At 44.8% G+C, this 14007-nt stretch overlaps 1 long non-coding RNA gene across 1 annotated transcript in view; it reads right to left on the minus strand.

The window, feature by feature from the left end:
- LOC117015703 (uncharacterized) overlaps window positions 1-10363 on the minus strand; it is a 28830-nt gene extending 18467 nt beyond the window's left edge. The window contains exon 1 of the long non-coding RNA XR_004421779.1: window positions 10164-10363. This is a non-coding gene — a long non-coding RNA (uncharacterized LOC117015703). The remainder of the gene's footprint in view (window positions 1-10163) is intronic.
- Between the last annotated feature and the right edge of the window lie 3644 nt (window positions 10364-14007).

The raw sequence follows: 14007 nt of genomic DNA on the forward strand, positions 1-14007 counted from the left end.
AGCTCCTGAGTGACCCCAGACCTGTAAGGGGTTCAGAGCTGGAGACATTGAGATGAAGACTTCTTTTTTTTTTTTAGATTTTTATTGGGGAAGGGAAACAGGACTTTATTGGGGAACAGTGTGTACTTCCGGGTCTTTTCCAAGTCAAGTTATTGTCCTTTCAGTCGTAGTTGTGGAGGGCGCAGCTCAGCTCCAGTCGCCCTTGTTCGTTGCAGGGGGCGCAGCCCACCATCCCTTGCAGGAGTCGAACAAGCAACCTTGTGGTTGAGAGCCCAGCTGCAGCTCGTTGTCTTCATTCTAGTTGGGGAGGGCGCAGCTCGCTGGCCCAGGTGGGAATCCAACCGGCAGCCCTGTTGCCCAGAGCTCACGCTCTAACCAACTGAGCCACTCGTCCGCCCCGAGATGAAGACTTCTTGATGATAATGATGTGACAGTTCGATGACGATGATATGACATAGTAAGAGCAACAATTCATTCACAGGACACTCAAATGTGCAAAGAAGATACCTTTCCTTTCTTTTTTCTTTTTCTCCTGTTACTGATTTAATCTGTCTTCATGAGCCCCAGATCAGGGAGTGGGAGCTGGGAAGGGAGGAGACAACTTGCTAATGAGGCATCTTGGTCTGTTCCCATTTAACCAACATCTAACAGATACTATTCAGTCACCTCATTCACAGTTCCCCCTTTCCTCCTCCTCCCTCTCTCCATGCCACCTTGGGGGTCAGTTCTTCCACATGGAAACCATGGCTGTCCCTGCCCCTTTCCTTCTCCTCCCCACAATGCACTGGGCCTGAAGGGCGGACACACCTCTCAGGGTTTACTAAACGTCCCTGACAAGAAGCGGTAACAGGGGCACTAAGAGTATGAGCAAGTAGATTTGCAGCAGGACCCAAGAATCCGTATTTAGTTCCCTCTCAGGGATATTAGAGAAATATTGTTCATATACTGAGTTCTCTCTAGCCTGGCTTACAGTAACCTTAACGGGTAAGCCCTCCAGGCTAAAATCATCATTTCCTTCTTCCGAAAGCCTGGCTTTCAAGATTGTCTTGCAAAGGGTCCTCTCATTGCAACGCATCAATAAAGGGAAATGTGGGAGTGGTAGGAGAGAAATGACTTTGTTGTACAAACTGCTATTTGCTCCCCTTTGGCTCCAGAAAACTGCTGATTCTAGTCTGGGGAGTCTGAGAGGTCAACATGATTAATAGAGCTACACTTTCAAGAGTATTTTTTTAATCCCCATTCACTCCCAGTAATAATATCTAATATCCATTGAAAACTCACTATGGGCAAGGCATTGTGTTACATGCGCTCATGGATTATCTTTCTTAATCTTCACAACCTTACACTATAAACTATCCCCAGTTTACAGATAAGGAAATTGAGGTGTATACAGGTTAAACAATTTGCCCAGGGTCACACCACTAGGAGTGCGAGAGAGGATGTCATGCCTGGGTAACTCTAAGCGTTCTTTTAAACCTTCCCTACCTGAGTTTGAGGCCTCTTGGAAATCATCTGGTCCAGCCTTCCTAGTTTAGAGGTGTGGGGACCCAGGCTTAGAGAGGGAAAGTGACTTGCCCAAGGACACAAGAGCTAGTTGGCAACAAGGCTGGGAATGAACCCCAGGCCTGGGACTGCAGTGTCGCTCCCCTCAGCCTCAGTGCCCCCCAGTGCTGGCATTTGACATGAGATGCTGGATGTTCCCCAATTGCTGCTATACAGAGCTGCCAAGCTGCCTCAGGGCAGCGAGTCTGCAGGGGACTGAGATCTGCCAGGTGGTTTCATAATTTCAGTGAATTCTCAAAATGAGAGGGGCCCATCCAAAAGCATTGCTTCAATGTTGTTGCACCATGTTTCTAGTCATTGGTTTCTAATGTGCACATCTCTCGGTTACGATGCCAAACCATGTGTGGTCTAATTCTGGTTTGCAGACTTTTAGGAATCGAAAAGGGCTGGTAACCCCCTCAGGGCATCTCTGGACCTATGCAGGCTTGTTTCACCTTTGCACGGTGCAAAGCCTTGAGGCAGGAAACTCGTTTGAGGGTGTGAGTAAGTGGGGTGAGAAGCCTTTTGACCTCCAGTCCAGGATCTTTGTCCCAGCACATTTCACAACTTGGACGGGGGAGCTTCAAATCCCAAGTGGAGGGAAAAAAGGGAGTTCACATTTAGTGAGCGGCTGAGATGAGCCAGACACTCGTGTTAAAATACTTAAGAGTTATTTCATTTAATCACCACCCTTGCCCTGCAAGGATGGTACTATTACCCCCATTCTACAGATGAAGAAATCAAGGCTCAGAGATGGTAATTTGCCTGAGGTCTCACAGCTTCTAAATTAGCTGCCCTGGAATTTGAACGCAGAGTCTGATGGACTCCAGAGACTGTATGTAGGACACTATGGAGCCTTCAAGGGTGACATGCCACCTGCAAGCACTAGCACGGCTTGCAGGTCCCACCATCTGCTGCCAGACATGGCTTCTCTTCACCTTCCTTCATTCCTCATCCTCCCCTGGGCTGGAGGTTCCTGATTGTGTGCTACTCTCATCTGGCGGTCATGTTCCTGCCCATCTCGGCTTTCATTTTTCTGACCGGGAGGAGTTAACCCCTCAATGAGGAGGGGCTCTGGAGATGTCAATCACTGCATGGCCCGCCCACACCCCTTCTGGGGGACTCTTTACTTCCAGACCTGCCCTCCAGAATTCCAGCTGATTGCTCCATGGTGGACCCCTGGACAAGGTCAGTTCTGATGTAATTAGCACAGCTACCTGTGCTTTGTAGGACTTTGCTTAGCAAAGAGGAGCTGTTTTCATCAGATGCCTTTTCAAAAATTGGAAACCGGCACTGAAGAAGAAGTGGCACTTGAATTATAAATGCTGTGATGTAGAAAGGGGACTAGGAAGTGGGGAAAGGCATGATGATCCATTTCTGAACTGATAAATAAATAAGCCAAGTCTAATTAATGAGAAAAGAGCAGAGTATATGTGCAGAGAGGGGCAGAAAATCTACCCTATGAGTATATAATAAAAAAAGGGGGAAAATCACCTCCTTTTAAATTTAAGAATCTTTAAGGAAAATTAATAAGGCTATTTTTGTGGTTATTCTATATTATTGATTAAAAAGACTTAAGAGGTAGTCTTAATGGATATGGATATAGATATGGACATGTATATGTATATAAAAGTCTTTGATTAAAAAGACTTAAGAGGTAGTCTTAATGGATATGGATATGGATACGGACATGTATATGTATATAAAAAACAGCTGCAGCTTCCACGAGGCCGTGCTGAGCAGCAGTTCCTGTTCTTGGATTCCCATGAGCCCTCTGTATCCTTTCATTAAACTCCCTTTTCCTGAGGTAAATTCAATGCGTTTCTTCTCTTCCTTGAAACCTAAGAAGCTTTGTCTAGAGCAGGAGGAACCTGGAAATAATCTATAAGGTTTGAACTTCCTTTCAGCTGGCAAAGAACACCTTTGCGTGAAGAGCTCCCAAAGGTCTCCAAGCAACGTGACATGGAACTGCTTTGAAGCCGTGAGTAAAAAGTGGTCACAGAGTTTCCCAGTTATCTATTGCTATAAGTGACACCACCCCAAACTTAGAGGTTTAAAATGACCATCATTTCTTTTTAACTTGCAGAACTCCAGAGATCATTTAAAATTTTTTTATTCTGAAAGACTGCAAACAGAGCAATATAATGAACTCCTCCCCAAATTCAAGTGTGGCCATTTTGCCATGTTTGTTTCACCTATTTCTTTTTACATTTTTTCTTTATTTTTGCTGCAGTAATATTTTAATATTTTCAAGCGAATCTCGAACATCATGTCTCAATGCACCTACAACAGAAATGAGGACATTTCTGTGTATAACTACAATATTGTTAGCTCTACTAACCAAATGGATATCATCTAATACCCAGTCCAAAATCAAATATCTTGATTTGGCTCAAAAATAACACTTTATAGTTGGTTTTCTCAAACCAGGATCCAAACAAAATCCACACATTCTATGTAGTTGCTGTGTTTAAGACATAACAATGTACTGAAGAGACACAACACTGCCTCTTAAAGTCTTTTTAAATCAATAATATAGAATAACCACAAAAATAGCCTTATTAATTTTCCTTAAAGATTCTTAAATTTAAAAGGTGATTTCCCCCCTTTTTTATTATTAAGCATTTGAGAACAGATTCTTAATTGGATTATGCTCCTCAAGTACAAAAAGAAATAGAAGAAGGGTGGCGGGGGGGGGGAGACAGAGAGAGGAGAAAGCCAGAGGAAGAACATTTTCTCACTTCTATTTTCTCACTTCTATTTTCTCGTCATTATTTTCTGCTTGTGGCTTCTTTATTCAATGGTAATCTTCTGTTATTTCTTCCCCCTCACATGCACACTGTTTTATTCCCATTTTCCTTTTTTTTTTTCCTTAGGAGTGATCAAGTAGCATGAACTCAGATTATCAAGAATAAAATTTTAAATCCTGCCACCCACTTTAACTAAAAAATAAGGAATCATTTCAATAGACCACCTTTCTCTTACTTCCCGAGACGTAAGTCAACAACGCTGGTATCTGTCCTCCGTGTCCTCATTGCCACCCTAGATCCGAGCGGAGGGCAGGAAAGATACCGAAAACCAAGTCCTGACTACTGGGTAACACTGAGAGACTGAACCTTTGCATTTCTTTCTAAAGCTACTAAATAGCATTACAGGGATTTTTAATCCAATAAATAGTAGTATTTTATTGTTATAAATTGGCAAAATAGAAATATTAATGCTTTAAATCTACTTTAAAATGAAATCTTAGCCAAATACATACAAACCCCCAAACATCTCTATGGTTTGAAAACCTTTGTTTGAGCTCCGTGATGGGGCTTCCTTCTTGTCTCCAGAACACCGTGGACACAGCAGCAAGAACTGGTCGCCTAGGAATCACCAGCTCCGGGCTCCAGTCCCAGCTCTGCCCCTTGTTACCACATGACATTAAGCTCGTCTCTCTTCCTCTCTCCGAGGCCTTGACTTCACCGTGTGAGAAAGGAGAAGGCAGACCCCATCTATGATCTCCCATTTCCCTTCCAGCTTTGAGAGTTTGCTTCTTGTCCCAATGCAAAAAATCTTAGGCAAAATCAAGTGAAATCCCAAACTCAGATCTTGCTGAACCCAACAGAAGCAACCCAGTCCACCCAAGGGGGTTAAATAAATAAACAAACCCATAACATACGGTTGAACGTACAGTTGAACCTTGAACAAAGTAGGTCAGTTGAACTGCTCGGGTCAATTGAAAAACATCCATGTATAAGTGGACCGGTACAGTTCAAACCCACACTGGTCAAAGGTCAACCGTATATAACATAAAATATATGTATACCGGGGATGCCAAAAAAACATATACAAGTGGACACTTTGGTCAGCATTACTCAAGCAGTAGATCGCTGTAATCAGAAGTGTCTGGACGCTGATGGGAACCACTTTGAGCACCTCTTGTAACTGCAGAAGTCAAACGTGACTTGTATTCATCTTTTGTTATTGGTATACAGTGAGTGTTACAATTTTAATAGTTTTCCTTTCTTAAAATGTGTATACATTTTTTTAGCACCCTCTGTATATGTACGAGGACTGACAATTAAGTTCATGAACTCACCTCAGAAAAAGTGCTGCATACCTCATTGCTGAATATCACTACGGTCACCTTCGAAGTACTCTCCTTGGGAAGCTATGTACCAATGCCAGTGCCTAGTCCACCCTTCAAAGCAATTTTGGAACTCTTTTTCTGGAATGGCCATCAGAGCTGTCATTGTATTACCTTTGATGTCCTGAATGTCATCAAAATGTCTTCCTTTCAATATATCCTTTATCTTTGGGTAAAGAAAAAAGTTATTGGGGGCCAGATGGTTGAGTAGGGTGGGAGTTCCAATACAGTTATTTGTTTACTGGCTAAAAACTCCCTTCCGTGTGAGTTGGTGCATTGTCATGATGCAAGAGCCATGAATTGTTGGCAAAAAGTTCAGGTCGTCTAACTTTTTCACGCAGCCTTTTCAGCACTTCCAAATAGTAAACTTGGTTAATTGTTTGTCCAGTTGGTACAAATTCATAATGAATAATCCCTCTGACGTCAAAAAAAGGTTAGCAACATTGTTGCAAGAAGTTCACGAACTTAAACTGTCAGACCTCATATATCTACCCATGGAGTTAAGAAAAATTTTGCTCAGGGTTCAATATGATTCTTTAATCTGATGATTCATGTTGTATAATAAAGAATCTCTCTGGTCTTTGTCCTGGATTACTGGAAGGGAGCTTCTAAACCCTTCCCGATTTTCCTGAGTGGCAGCAGTGTCTTTATTAATCATGGTGGAGCTGATCACACCAGAATCACAGATCAACCATGTGCTTAGAGGGGGACTAGAGATTGAGTGCAGTCAATCATGCCTATTACAAAATGAAACCCAGTAAAAACTCTGGACACCCAATGCGTTGGTGAGCCTCCTGGCTAGTGAATGCATTCATGTGTGGGACGGTGACACATCCTGATTCCATAGGGAGGCGGCATGGAAAGGCCGTATTTGGGACCCTCCCAGACCTTACTCTATGTGTCTCTTCGTTTGGCTGGTTCTGATTTATACCCTTTATTTTAAAAACTGTAATCATTAACTATAGCATTTTCCTGAGTTCTGTATATCATCCTAGAAAATTATGGAACCTGAGGGGGTCATGAGAACCCCTAAATTTGTAGCCAATTGGTCAGAAGTGAGGATGGCCTGGAGACTCTTGAACTTGCAGCTGGATCTGAGTAGAGGAGTCTTATTGGGGACTGTGCCCTTAACCTATGGAGGCTGCGCTAACTCTGGGCGATTACTGCCCGAATTGCATTTGTGGTTATTGCACACATCTTCATTCTGGAAGATTTCAATGTTGGACACATGTGCTCATCAAATACTACACTGAGTTACTGAGAAACCTGTAATGACTTCCTATTGCCTGTTCTTCCAATGGGAGCCAACTGTGGCTCCTCTGCCTGGAATCAAAAACACACCATTAGGGGCCGGGCCGGTGGCTCAGGTGGTTGGAGCTCTGTGCTCCAGCCGAAGGCTGCCGGTTCGATTCCCACATGGGCCAGTAGGCTCTCCACCACAAGGTTGCCAGTTTGATTCCTCGACTCTCGCAGTGAGTATATGGTGGGCTGCACCCCCTGCAACTAAGATTGAACACAGAACCTTGAGCTGAGCTGCCACTGAGCTCCCGGATGGCTCAGTCGGTTGGAGCGCGGGCTCTCAACCACAAGATTGCCGGTTCGATTCCTCGACTCCTGCAAGGGATGGTGGGCTGCACCCCCTGCAACTAACAATGGCAACTGGACCTGGAGCTGAGCTGCGCCCTCCACAACTAAGATTGAAAGAACAACAACTTGACTTAGAAAAAGTCCTGGAAGTACACACTGTTCCCCAATGAAGTCCTGTTCCCCTTCCCCAATAAAAACAAACAAAAAAACACACCATTAACTATAGGAATAATAATGTCATACCGTGTTTCCCCGAAAATAAGCCCCAGTTAAGATCGCCAGCCAGATGGATGCATTTAGTGTGTTATGACGATGATGACATGACTGTATTTGAATAAATGTAGATTGTTGTACGTGAAACAATAAGATATCCCCTGAAAATACACCCTAATCTGTCTTTTGGAGCAAAAATTAATATAAGACCCTGTCATATCTTCTGGAAAATACAGTATAAGTTCTGGTCTTATTTTTGGGAAAACATGGTACCTTTTTTTGTCAAAATAAGACAGTATAAAATAGAGGCAGTGTGGTAGATGGCATTAATGTTCCTTTAGTGGACATTACTGGTGCTCTGCCCAGATCTCTCACATCCCTTTTCAGGCTCTGTTCCTTCTCTCAATGTCTGTGTAATGTTGTTTCTAAGAGCCATACAACTGTGACTCTTTTTGAAGGACTGCTCCAGGACTACTGGAGCTGCTTCACCCAGGTTCAGAAAACCCGAAGTGCCCAGTTGCTTATGTGCCCTTGGAGCCGTCCTTAACCAATGACTGAGAGCTGTGGAAATATGAAAGCCTAGCTTTCCTGTCTTGAGTTGGGATAGACTCTGGGTATAATTTACACTCCAGAAACCCCTGTAAGAGGAGGCTCAGCCTAGGACTTTGCCTGAAATTATACCCTTAGTGTTGTCTCCATCCCTGTCCCGCACCCCAACTCCTTTTCTGGATTCTCTTAGGAACACTTCTTAATAAATCACTTACCACAAATTCTTGACTCAGGGTCGACTTCTGGGGAAATTCACACAGTTTCCAATCATTCTCTACTGAACAGGTTGCCATGTGACTTGCAATGCCTAGAGGTAGGGGAATCTATTTCTCAGTCCCCAGTGAGTCAAGCTTGGCTATATAACGTGCTTGACCAATGGAATGTGATGAGAAGTAATGTATGCTACTCATTACTTGACTCTTAAGAATCATCATGTTACTAGAATTGCTCTTTTCTCTGGGGGGTAAGGCCAAGATAGGGGCTGCTCCTTCAGCCTGGATCCCTGAACAAGACATGCAAAGCAAAACCACAGCAGACGCACAGCCAGTATCTAATGTGAGCAAGAACAAACCCTTATTATCGTAAGACACTGAGATTTTTGGGTTGTTACTGAAGCATAATGTAATAGATATAATCCAGGCAGGGTAGCATAATAGTTAAAAGCATGTGTCCTGGAGTTAGACAGCCTGGGGTCAAAGCCAAATTCTACCACTTACAGTAGTACCTTGGTTTTCGAACGTCTCTGTTGATGAACATTTCAATTTACGAACACCGTAAATTTTATGGTATCATTAGATAGTAAAATTCATGCTAAATTTGCAGTTTTAGGCGTTGATTTTAAAGGTCTGGAACGGATAAATCCATTTTGCATTACTTTCTATGGGGAAACTGTGCCTCAGTTTTCGAACGTTTCAGAACTCTAATGGGCTTCCAGAACGGATTACGTTTGAAAACCGAGGTACCACTGTACTATCTGTATAATCTTGGCCAAGTTTTTTAGTTGAGCCTGTTTCTCCATTTGTAAAATGGGGGATATATTAATGATATTCACCTCATAAGGTCATTGTGGGGATCAAATGAGTTAACACATATAAAGTGCTTCACACAGTACCTGGCACATGGTAAATTTTTAATAATTATTAACTAAAGTGGACTATAATTATGAGTGATATCTCATCCCCAAGTTTTCAGAGTTTTCTTTCAAAACCACTGAGCTTGTTCATTGCCTCTCCAGCATTCAGTCCACTCTTCCCCCAGTCTTGATTTCTATTTGGGGATGTGTTTCTGGGGAAACTGACTTCACTTGGCCTAAGAAGAGCAAACAGCCAGTAGTGTGCTGGTAAACTCGATCCCAGGAAGGTGGGGAGGGAAGCCAATTTCCAGGGTGTAAATACTTCCTCCGTGGCCAATTTCAAATGACCAATGGTTTGACAACTGGCTTGCAAAATTCTTGAATATCTGACAATGACCTGGTGAGCCAATACTCTTCTATGCCACTCCTCCGGCCATAATATACAAGTGCAAGCTGCTCCAATAAGTGAGAATCTCAGGACTTCTACAAATCTAATCAAACATAAACATTTCCCCTGCGTGTTGTAAAATATAAAAGAACTTCCCAAGGTGCACTAAGCTGAACATAAGAAATTGCCAATATTTGACTATGATAGAATACACAGGAAAATGGCAGAAGAGGAAGGAAGGAGGAGGAGGTACATTCCACCAGAAGCAAATCTGAAGTATGACCGTGTGGAGCTTAAAAAGAGATGTTAATCCTTCGCTCCACATGAGTATTAAATATAATCCTGGACAATTAGCTTCTTTATTATTCAACTACACACCCCCTGGCAAGTATCATACTATTCTACACAAGTTAATCTAATATCTGCCTTCTGCCAACCTTGTTTTCATGGCACTAAACCTAGACTCCCTTTCCATCACGGGAGAGCAACTCAGAAAGCTCTTAGGAGAGATTTTGGCGAGCACCTTTCAACAGGTTTCGGGGGAAACTCAGGGTCGCGCTGTCCAGGGAGTTGCATTTTCCTGGGGCGTTTTCCTCTCCGTAAGTTCCCTTGCAGCAACTGAGGTGTTAGGGACCCCAGTCGGGCGGGTCCTTCGCCTCCCGGAGCCTCAGGTAACTCACCTGCGCGATGGGGCTAAGAACTCCCCTCAGAGGCCGGCCGTGAGGATAAAAGGGGAAATACACTTCCAGGGCGAGGCGCTGGGTCAACAGGAGCCATTATTAAGTAGGACAATGTAAACAGCCGGCGGCTCCTACAGTGCCCAGCCTAGGAGGCGAGGACCGAGGCGCCCCACCGCGCCACCACTTCCAGCGCCGCCGCCTGCGCCGCTTCCCAGCTGCCCCTGCGGCGGGCGTGGCCCCGCTTCCCAGAATGCCCCGCAGCTCGGTCTCGGCGGCGGCAGAGGCCGGGAGTCCGGCCTGGGCATGTCTGGGCGATGGGGTCCCTGCCCCACCGCGGAGGTCCCCATCGTGCCACCGCACTCCTGCAACCTCCCACCGCGCCTCCCACCCGCGCAGCATGCACATGTGGACTCCGCGTACCCGGCACAGATACACTAGCACATACGTCCACACACAACGCACTCTGCTTTCGGCCCCACAGATGACACACGTCTCCCCTATAGTGAGCATAGCCCACGCACCACGGCAGGCGGAGCATGGGCAAGGCAGAACACAAATGCGTCTACACACTAGTGGCATGTCTCAACTCCCACACAGACTACAGAACATACAGCATTCACTCGGCTTGCCAAAGACATGAATACATCCCATAAGACACCAAACAGCACACAACACACACAGCGCACCACTTACACTACATGTGCACTCACTATAAGCACCATGTGTTTTGCCAAGAGACTACACGAGTCACACCCACACACGGAATTAGACTTCACGCACACCACAGCGCACTGTTCCCTCCTTACACGAATGACATGCTACATTCCACACTACACCAAATACAAAATATGCGCTTAAACCTCTGCTGAAGAAAACACATTCATTGTACCCAAATGGCATGCATATATCACGTATACCACATCACGTACAACATACGAGTATACAAGCCCTACACATATGAATGCATCTCACAAACACATGCACACATCACATCTTCACACACTCAGCAATACACACTCAACGCACAAAATCTAAATGTACCAACAGATCTACACTACACCCACTATGCACACACATAACCACACTCAGCACACTGGGCATACCGTCTTTCCCCGAAAATAAGACCTAGCTGGACCATCAACTCTAATGTGTCTTTTGGAGCAAAAATTAATATAAGACCCGGTATTATTTTCGGGGAAATACAGTATGTCTTGGGAAACCCCTCAATCTCAGGCAACCCAGGCCCCAGTCACCCCACATTGTTCAAATGAATCAGGCCTGGACCCCCAATTAATACCAGTGATAAAATTTGAGCCACTCTGGAGGGCCGCTCAATAAATAGGGGGCCGCAGTGGCCCAGAGCTAAGGGGCCCCAGGCATGGTTCCTTGAGTACCAAGTCCCGCCGCCCCCTCCACTTGTTAAGGGGAAATGCAGCTAGGGAGGAAATGCTTTAAAAATGAAGTTGCTGTCAGCACCTTCAGAAAAGGGGCACCTCTCTGCACCTTCCAAAGCAGAGTCCTAACCATGCGTGACTTCGGGGTTTTACCCTTGGCAGAACACTTTTTTTTGGTTTCAATCGGGTAATATTGGGGAACAGTGTGTTTTTCCAGGACCCATCAGCTCTAAGTCAAGTCGTTGTTTTCAATCTAGTTGTGGAGGGTGCAATTCATGTGGGAAAAGAACTGACGACCTGGGTGTTATGAGCACTGCGCTCTGACCACTGGCAGCCCAAACTGGTCACCCTTCGCAGAGCACTTTTACTGAATTTATCTGATCCTTACAAAAACCTGTGAGGTAGGTTGCATAGGTGCTATTATGACAACGATGCCAGAGAAATACAGGCACCTGCTTGAAGTCACACAGCATAAGGTCTCAGGTAGAGCAAGTCTGGAAGAAGTCCCAACTCCTTCTTCACCCCACCCAGGCTTCCCCCATCCTGCCAGCTGTCTGCACAGGCCCCCTCCATTCCCCATTCTGGTTGAGACACCTTGGCTAGAATCAAGAAGCCACCTGTTTTGAGCCACCACCTTCAAAAGGCTTTCATTCCATCTTAATAGGGCAAGGCGCCCAAGCTGCCCCACCCTCAGGGTGGATTAGGCCTCCGCCTCCCTGTTGGGGTTTAAAGTACATCAAAAGAGCTCCCTGCACCAAAATAGCTCTCACAGGACCTGTCTGTTTGCTTGAAATCACACCACAAGAGACCCCTTTGAGGTATAAGGCATTGTCCCTCGGAGGGCCCTGCTCAAAATGCACCTGTATCCCTGGGAGGGTCTCCTACACTGTAGCCTCTAACACCTTAGCTGACATTGTCTCCCCTGTCACTCTGTGCATTGCAACAGACATTGCCTAATGCCAGCTTGCTTATGGAATTGGATTGTTTCCAGCAAGTCCTGTGAGAATGAGGCACAGGATGGGAAGTTTGATTGTGACTGAGGGAGGGTGTGAGATGGGTGCAGAGTGACTTGGAGAGGGGAAAGCAGGATAGTAGAGATAAGGGGTGTTGGGAAGGATGGGGACACACCCTTGGCAGGAGTGGAGGAGACCCTGAGTCTAAGGAAGAAAGCAGAGGGAATGCCATGGGCTTTCCAGAAATGCCGGGAGTAGGAGAGAGGCGAATGTATAGAGCGGGCATCTGTGGGGGATGCAGAGGTAGATAGGAGGGGGCCAGCACTCTGGTTCATTGCTGGCAGCACCCTGAGCAGGACACTTGAGCAATCACAGATTATCCCTATGTAGAAGTTGCAGAAGAAAATGTAAGAACATGGGAAAATATTTGCGATGTAATGATAAGTGAGAAAAAAAGGAGGTTACAAAACAGGACATAGAGTGGGATCCCTGTTTTGTAACACATTGGAAAGGTACCAAAATGTTAGCTGTTGTTATCAACTCTGTAGTGAAGATGACTTGCATTTCTTCTTGGAACCTATCTGTATATTCCCGATTTTATGCGATGAACTTGGAATATGATTTTTGTACATATCAGAAAGGATTCTGATAGGAATAGAATTCAGTAGGAGAAAATTCATTAACTATGGTATCGAGTGTTTGTTAAATTCTAAAGTGTTGGCACCACACATGATGCACAGAAATATAAGCCACTGCTTACATTGGCCACTGCTCTCAGATTACCCTTAAATCTAGTCATGGCACCAGGGTACAGTTCAGTGCACAAGAATGGGGCTCTGAAACCAAACTGTCTGGGGTCAAGTCCTTCTTCTGCAGCTTCCGAGTTGTGTGACCCTGGCATGTGTCTTGACCTTTCTGTGCTTTGGTTGCCTCATCTATCAAATGGGAATAATAATAGTACCTGTAAGGATTAATTGAGCTGATACATGTGAACACTTAGAAGGGCAGCTGGCACTGGGTAATCATGACCAAAACGTTAGCTATTACTTATTAGTGGTTAAGAGCTTTGCCTTTGGAGCCACTCTGTCTGGGTTCAAATCCATGTTCCATCTCGGTCTGGCTTAGGCAAATGATTTAATCTCTGTCTCTACCTCAGTTTCCTAATCTTTAAAATGGGGATGGAAGTAATGGCACTTCATTCATAGACTTGTTATGAAAATTAACCGAGTAACTATGGATAAAGTATGTTATTTAGAAGAGAGCCTGGCATATAAAAAATGCTCAATAAGTGTGAGTTGCTACAGTACTAATTAATACTACTACTAATAATTATTATTATTACTATTACTACTATTGGGGGAGGCAGTGAATAGGGGTAAGGAACCACCGGAACACCCTGTGTAGAGTCAGCAGGGGGTGTCCAGGATGCATGAGACAGGCTGTGCTGGGCACTGCAAGATGTCCCCATCCTCTTTCTTGCCTCTCCTGTGTCTTCCT

This window comes from Rhinolophus ferrumequinum, chromosome 3, assembly GCF_004115265.2.
Source record: "Rhinolophus ferrumequinum isolate MPI-CBG mRhiFer1 chromosome 3, mRhiFer1_v1.p, whole genome shotgun sequence".
Taxonomy (NCBI): Eukaryota; Metazoa; Chordata; class Mammalia; order Chiroptera; family Rhinolophidae; genus Rhinolophus; species Rhinolophus ferrumequinum.